Genomic DNA, 8864 nt, shown 5'->3' on the forward strand with positions numbered 1-8864 from the left:
AGAATTTGTAATGAGTTAGCTCAGTGTTGTGACACGCCCCAGAGAATTTGTAATGAGTTAGCTCAGTATTGAGAGACATTCCCCAGAGGAATCTTAATGTGGCAGCTTAGTGTTGAGAGACACGCCCCCGAGAATTTGTAATGAGTTAGCTCAGTGTTGTGACACGCCCCCGAGAATTTGTAATGAGTTAGCTCAGTGTTGAGAGACCTACCCCAGAGGAATTGTAATGAGGCAGCTTAGTGTTGAGAGACACGCCCTGAGGAATTGTAAAAAGTAATCTCAGTTGTTGAGGGACACGCCCTCGAGGATCCATCATGCTTAAAGGGGTACTCCACTGCCCCAGAATTCGAAACATTTTGTTCCGAACACTGAGTGCAGGCGGCGGGGGGTCGTGACATCACGGCCACGCCACCTTGTGATGCCACACCACGCCCTCTCAATGCAAATCTATAGGAGGGGGCGTGGCGGAAGCCACGCCCCCTCCCATAGATCTGCATTGAGGGGGCGTGGTGTGACATCACGACTCCCGCACCTAGCATTCTAAACAAAACAAACTCTGCACAGGGATCATGGGGGTCCCAGCGGCGTGACCCCTGCGATCAGGCATCTTATACCGTATGCTTTGGATAGGGGATACGATGTCTAAGGGCAGAGTACCCCTTTAAGTTATCTTACAGTGTGACTAAAAAAATCAGCAAACTGTGAATGCAGCTCTTGATGTGACTTGGAATATGCAAAGCTGACTATGATCTGTAGATTGTATTTAAGCTGTTAAATGGTGTTAAAGGGCGAACCAAGGCCTTAAAGAGACGTACAGCATCAAGTAACCCTGGCCCCTAGCAATAAGAACCTATATGCAGATTGTAATAACGTATTACCTTCCTATGCTGATACTAGTGATGTGATGCCTGCACTAGACCGACCCTGGTGTTTTCTATTTGTTTACTTTTTTATTTTATTTTTTTTATAAACGTTTACGCTACTTGAACTAATGTCTCTGAAGCAATCAGGAGTCTGACCCAATCCTTATTGAAGGTCGATGGCCGGTGCATCATAGGACACTTGAAATGAAGTTTTAGCTGCTGATTTACATAAAGATACGCCAGTGATTATCAAGACTACTAAAGCGTCTGCGGTCGCACAGAGTCATAAAGCAAGATGCTGCAAAGATGTGATGGGAGAGGACAGCAATCAGAGAGAGAGAGCCCCCTAAATAATTCCCCCGCCATCTCATAGCCAGCAAAATCCTCTGTCCGTGCACAAGTATGCTAAGGATGATAGGGCTTTGTAGAGTGTAGTTGGCACTTCAGATTGCCCAGCATGCCCCTGGCCTTCCTAGTGGTCAGTGTTAGAGATCTTAAAATTACATAATATGAAGTAGTCACAGACTGCCCTTCTGTGCTGAACAGACTTAGGTCCAACCCATGAGTATTGCAAATTATTTCTTCTCTAAGGAGTTAACCTAGCACCACCTAGGGCCAGCTACACTAATGTCTGACTCATCCCTTTTTTGAGCCATCTGTAGACAGCTATTTTTGGTTCCCACCCCTCATCAGTTCCTAGCCGGGTGCTGGATGGCTCGGAGAGATGTCTTTGGCACCTTAGAGACGTATTGCTTGGTCCTATGGTGCATGGTAAACAAGTGCCGATCCCGTCGATTGGACGATCCCATAGATTGGCGCTCATTCACAGAGCCTTTGCATGGCTTGATCGTTCCTACGTCCCTTTGCTGCATTCAGATCTCGTTGGTTGACGGTAGATTTTTTTCATAGGTCAAAACTACCCAATGAGTCAGTAAACAAGCTATTCGCTGATTTGTCAGCTGATCGTTGGCCCTATTACATATGGCAATATCGACCTGCTTGGCTGATGATTGCTCCATGTAATAGGGCCCTTACTCCCAGTTCTGTCTTCTCAGGGAGATAAAGGGTAAGTCTGGCAGCGGTTTCCCGTCTCCCCATTCCAACCACATGAATGCTTGGCCGAATGAAGTGAATGGTAAAAATAGTTCATACTTTTAACCAAGAGAGACGTACAGGAGAAGTTGTGTAGCTAATGGAGATAAGCTTTATTTTTGATGGCAGCTTCGGATCTACCGGCATGCCCAGTAAAATAGATATCCTGGGTAAGAGTTTTTTTTTATAGTTGAAGAGTCATGAAGAAAAATAAGAGTCTTATTACCCCCAAACACCATAACATAAGGTATCGCTAGATGAAGATAGGGTATATAGTAAAGCATTAAAGTCTTGGCTTTATCGTTCTGGCCTTCGGTCAATGGATGGACCCTTTTTACCACCAATCTACATTGCAGCATTTCCATGGTCAGAAATAGCCAAGTAGAGAAACCCAACGAGACCCTAATTTATTTGTTTGATTTGTACAATTAAATTGACTGTGAGGGTCAATAAAACATCTGGTTTTCTGATTGTAAAGGATTGGGCCATGATGGCCAGAATTGGGTTTGAGTTATGTTGTCACGTTCAATAATGCCAACACTGTACCAAACATTTCTCGTGGACAGTCATGTTTTACAAATACTGTTTGGTGGAACCAAGATTGCTCTCAAATTTGGAACAGTATGGACCTGCCATGATCCCAAACTCAAGTCCACCATAGAGGAAAGTGTAGTTTTCGTGTTGCCGAGACAAGTCTAAGGACTCTCCAAACAATCGTGGTCAGGAAGTTACACATGTGATAGCACATAGAGGACTTATTTTCATATACCCACTTGGGATTGGTCGCCTTATAAGTCCACAGAGACTGTGTGAAGATGATATTAGACGGACTGTATGAGATCCAGCCAGAATGGCCCCCAGTTCAACTCTGCTCTCTTTAAGGGGGTTGCAAGTATTTTGTGATGACTGGAGTTGACCTTTTAAGCTTTCGCTAGTGCCTACAGTTTGGTGATGAAGTATTAATGGTTGATACAAGGTGAAGTTATAGTGTTATTTATTAACATACTGATTGTATCTTATTTTATTATTATTTTGGGAGGATGGCATTTAGCTGTCCTCTTTTTATTGGGCATATACCAAGGGAGCTGACTTTATTACAGTGCATTTCTTTTTATAATGTGCGTCGGTGCAAACTGGCACCTTCTGCGAGTCCTCTTATAATCGTACTCTGTGGCGGGATACACTATTACAAACTAATACTCTAATACCCAGACGTGTCACCTTTAATACAGTGACCCCCCGACCTACGATGGCCCTGACATACGATCATTTCAGCATACGATCACTCTCAGAGGCCATCGCATGGTGAAGGCAGCATCAACATCCGATGCTTTTGTATGTCGGGGCCATCGCATAAACGGCTATTGGGCAGCGCAGACTGCTTCAGCTCCCACCGGATAGCCGTTTACAGTGCCCCGTGTGGTCCGCTGACGATCACTTACCTGTCCTCGGGGCTCCGGCACGTCCTCTTCGGGATCCCCTTCATCGTCGGCGCTCTCCATCGTCGTCATCATCACGTCGCCGCGCACGCCATCCCGTCATCCAATAGGAGCGGCGTGCGTAGCGACGTGATGGCGGCGACGGAGAGCGAGGATGATGGGGAAGCAGAGGCCTTGCCAGAGGGTTGGGGACACCCCGGGGACACGGAGACAGCGATGGAAGGCGACATCCAGGGCAGCAGTGACGGTCCGGAGCGGCGGGGACAGGTGAGTATAACCTCCAATACCAGTAGTCTTCAACCTGCGGACCTCCAGATGTTGCAAAACTACAACTCCCAGCATGCCCGGACAGCCGCTGGCTGTCCGGGCATGCTGGGTGTTGTAGTTTTGCAACATCTGGAGGTCCGCAGGTTGTAGACCACTGTCCTATACTTTACATTGCACGGATCCCCCAACATACGATGGTTTCAACAAACGATGGTCCATTTGGAACGGCTTACCATCGTACGTTGAGGGACCACTGTATAGTGTCATGCCGATTGGGAGATTCACACTGTGTAATCTTTTGGCACCAGAAATGCGAGTCTGATCTCTTTAATTTAACTTGCACAAACCTCTTTATATTTATATCTGTTGGTCACAAACTAAGGAACATCAGTTCCCATTTGGGGTATCGGTGCTGAGTTAAAGACGTAATAATTTGGCACTTGCTTTACTCGAGCCTTTGAATACTTTGGCACCTAATGTGGTAACATCTAACCACTTCATTGACACTGTTCAGGTGTTGTCCGAGACACTCTCCACATTGACATCTGTCTTCCTGTGACGCTGAAACCTTAGCTCCCATTTGTAAGAACAGTGTTGATCAGAGGTAGAGATGAGCGAACTTACAGTAAATTCGATTCGTCACAAACTTCTCGGCTCGGCAGTTGATGACTTTTCCTTCATAAATTAGTTCAGCTTTCTGGTGCTCCGGTGGGCTGGAAAAGGTGGACACAGTCCTAGGAGACTCTTTCCTAGGAATGTATCCACCTTTTCCAGCCCACCGGAGCATCGGAAAGCTGAACTAATTTACGCAGGAAAAGTCATCAACTGCCGAGCCGAGAAGTTCGTGACGAATCGAATTTACTGTAAGTTCGCTCATCTCTAATCAGAGGGTTTAAACCTTTGATCTCTTGGCACCTGATATTGAAAACCAACTCTTGCACATTGTACAACTCTCATGCGAGACAAACAAGAAAAACCATGCAGAAGCGTGATTACAGATCTAAAATCATAAATTTTATTGATACAAAGAGTTAAAATATAAATGTGAACAATGTACAACGACTGGAGACACGACAATGAGAACAAAAAAATGGCAAATCTCACCCCAAACGGATAATATAAAACCAAATACTGGTGTACAAAACAGCTAAGTGCCAAAAGGGAAGTTCCGCCCCGGAAGAAGCCAGGAAGTGGCGAAACGTCGGGCAGTGGCGTCTCATCTCCCTGTTATATTTTCACCACTTGGTAATATATACTTATGACTTCATTTGGGATTGTATTGGTTATTTTGAGGGAACTTCCCTTTTGGCACTTAGCTGTTTTGTACACCAGTATTTGGTTTTATATTATCTGTTTGGGGTGAGATTTGCCGTTTTTTTGTTCTCATTGTCGTGTCTCCAGTCGTTGTACATTGTTCACATTTATATTTTAACTCTTTGTATCAATAAAATTTATGATTTTAGATCTGTAATCACGCTTCTGCATGAGTTGTAGTTTTGCTAAATTTGGTGGTCCACAGTTTAGGAAGCACTCCTCCACATTGATGCTGAAACATTAGCTCCCGTTCCTTATCCTGGTGTCGATCAGTGGGTTTGACCTCTTGGCACCAGATATTGAAAGCCAACTCTTGCACGTAGTACAATCCTCCATATAGAAATCTGTCCTCCTTTTTAAAACCAATTCTGATGCATTGTGGGGGGGGGGGGGGGGGGGGAATTTATCAAAACCTGTTTAAAGAGGCCTGTGAAAAATGAAAGAAGCGATCTGATTGGTTGCTATGGGCAACTGCACCATTCTTTCTCTGCCCAGGTTTCGGCACCATATGTAAAGAACGTCTCTTATGTATTTGGTGTAAGCATCAAGATGGCGGCTTTTATATAAAGAGCTACATCTTCTTCACCTTTCACGCCTCCTTAAATGTCCAGCAAGGGTTGAGTGCACGACACAGCGCCATTTTTTTTTTCTGTATAATACCACTGACGGAGTATAGTATTAAGTGTCAGACAACACTAATATATTGACAGTACAGGGTTTTATTGGTTGGTTATAGCAGCATCAGATTAATGAGAATATGTTGTCTGGCCACATTAGTTATTGTTTAATGCTTTAGCTTGCCAAATAAGGGATGATGGGAGTTGTAGTAATAGTTGGCAGCATGGCGACCTGGGTTGCAGTATTTTTTTTTCCAACTGTTGTTGAAAGTGCCGTACAATAAGAGCAATATAATATCTATTGTGTGCTGCTCAGGGAAGAAACAAAAACATTGCATGGCGCCATATCCCCAAAAAGTGCTGTGTTATTCATGGTAATAAAAAAGTTATTTGAGTTTATTTGACCTTTTTATACATAATTTTGGTATTTACTTATGGGCAATATGGGCTTTATAGTATTCTGCAGTGGCGGGATTAAAAAAAAGAAACAAAAATAAAACAACAGCGCCACATCTGTCTTCAGGGTGTGTGTGGTATTAGCCTGAAGTCCCATGCAAGTCTATGGGATTTCTGGGAAATCTGTTTACTGATCGCTGTAGTCTCGGGCTAGGAAGCTGTGGGAGATTTAAACCGATATCCTGCCGCCGGAACGTGATCGGAGTTACACTTTAAAGATTCCTAAACGTTGGGGGGAAATTTATTAAGCTGTTTGAGGGCCCGTTCACATTAAGGAAATTTCGAAGAGGGAACATTGGGTGGATTTCGCTTCAATGGGATTCCGCTGAACAGTTCACAGGCTCTGCACCACTCAAAGCTCCTCCCCCGAGGATCCCCCTTCCATAGGAATGGTGTTTTAACTTGCTCTGGAGCTTGCAGTGTGTTTGTTTTTTTTTGCTCGCTTGAAAAATGTAACCCCTTATCTCCCAAATATTTGGGTAACCCTGTTCATACCGTCGTTCGACATTCGTGGTTCACCCTTGGGGGCATCTCATTTGTGCTTTGTCACAACATAAGCCTTAATAGGTGTATAGTGTTAGCCTATAACACGCCAGTATCCCCCACCACTGACCCTGTATAGACCCCTATATATACTTTTGCCATAAATGTAGCTTTTATGTAACATTCATCATGTGCCTACTTTATGCATCATTGCCTGGCTCTCTATATTGTAGGTTAATTATGTCAAAAATAAATATATATATTATTTTTTAACTTTCTGCCTATAAAGCCTTGCTCGGATGGCTGTACACCAGTTGTTTCCCAACCAGGGTGCCTCCAGCTGTTGCAAAGCTTCAACTCCCAGCATGCCCGGATAGCCTCTGGCTGTCCGTGCATGCTGGGAGTTGTAGTTTGGCAACAGCTGGAGGCGCTTTGGTTGGGCAAAGATTCTGTAGACCATTGGTCTTCAACCTGCGGACCTCCAGATGTTGCAAAACTACAACTCCCAGCATGCCCGGACAGCCGTTGGCTGTCCGGGCATGCTGGGAGTTGTACTTTTGCAACATCTGGAGGTCCGCAGGATGAAGACCACTGCTGTACGCCATGGCCTACTGAGGCTCATCATAGATTTCTACCCATCACTTGGACTGCATCGGTAAATGGGGCTTAATATTAAAATTGCGCCACATTTACGTATTTAGTATCAGCGAATAAGTTGGCCATTCACACACATGGAAGCGTCAAGTCTTCCAGCCAAGATTCCCGGGGCGGGTGATTTACCAAAGCTAGTGCAATAGGAAATTGGTGCAGTTTAAGAAATGAAATTTGATTGGTCGTTACATATTAGATCAATTTCTAGGCCCCACCCCCCAGGGGTTTTCAACATGCCTGCTTCCTTTATTCTTGGGGCACAAGCCAGCAACCAGAGGCGCCTGGCAGCAGCTATCAGCCCTCTTCTCATCTAGGGGGTGCGTGCACGCTCACTTGAGCTGAGCATGCATAAGGATCAGGAGAAAAGACACTCGTTGTCCCCGTGTCGGCAGATTTTTTACGACAGGTCTCCTAAAGGTCTAAACTTTTTAAATTGTATTTTAAAGTTTTAATTTTTCTAAAAAATTTAATCAAATATTATGCCTCCCCCCCCACCCGCCTTTCCCGAAATAACTATTATATAAAGAGAAATTTCAGTTTTATAAAAGAGTCGACTATTTTGGTATGTGGCGTTTAATACAGAGAAAAAAAACGTGGAAACTCCTAGATACACACACAGAGAAATATATATATATATACAAAAGGCTATAGGTTACATAACAATGTAACGTAACACTGAAACGAAACAAAACTTTTATTTTATTTTTTTTCTTTTTCTTTTTTTTTTTTTTTATTATTTCTTTTCTTTTTTTCTTTTTTTTTTTTATTATTTCTTTTTTTTTTTTTTATGCCTGGAAAGCTGCACTTTAGGCATCTCGTAATGAAGAAAAAAAAAATAAAAAAAAAGATTCTGGTTCTATAGTGAACTGCCCGTATAAACAACTACTTTTTATCAACTTATTAAGTTGAGCACTATTGTAGCTCTTGCTGAGTTTAGCAAATCTTATATAAGCGTGTGTTAAACACATGAAGTCGTTTTTTTTTCTAGAGGGATAAAGGGATTAAGCGCGAGTGACGTCACGAGCGACCGATCGCCGAATGATTTGGGGTTTTTTTTTTTGTCGTTTTATTATTGTTTTTTCGATTTTTGTTTTTACACTGTGGAGCTTGTATTATTCTATTATTTTCCTGTTTTGATCATTTGCATGATGATGATTATTATGTTTTTTTCTTTTGCTGAAATTTTGTTGAAGCCATGTTCCGTGTTTATTTTCTGTCTTGTCTGTCTGATCTGGTTTAATTTAAAGATGATGATGATGATAATAATAATAATGAAAAAGATTTAAAAAAATAAATAAAATGGAGGGATTTTTCCGATTCCCTGCTCTGTATACAGTGTATTTCAATACGTTGTTCAACAGTTTGATCTTAATAAACATTTCAGTAACTGATTGCACCCTCTGTACGTTGTCTTTATTCGCACCGTCTGATTCAATGTTCCTGCAGAAATTGGGGTAATGCAGTAATCAGTGACACACTGTTATGGAGGATCTGTAGATGACACAATGTTATGGGGGGATCTGTAGATGACAGGGATCTGTAGATGACACACTGTTATGGAGGATCTGTAGATGACACAATGTTATGGGGGGATCTGTAGATGACATGGATCTGTAGATGACACAATGTTATGAGGGATATGTAAATGACACACTGTTATGGGGGATCTGTAGAGAACACAC

The sequence above is a fragment of the Hyla sarda genome, chromosome 5 (assembly GCF_029499605.1).
Source record: "Hyla sarda isolate aHylSar1 chromosome 5, aHylSar1.hap1, whole genome shotgun sequence".
NCBI classification, from domain to species: Eukaryota; Metazoa; Chordata; class Amphibia; order Anura; family Hylidae; genus Hyla; species Hyla sarda.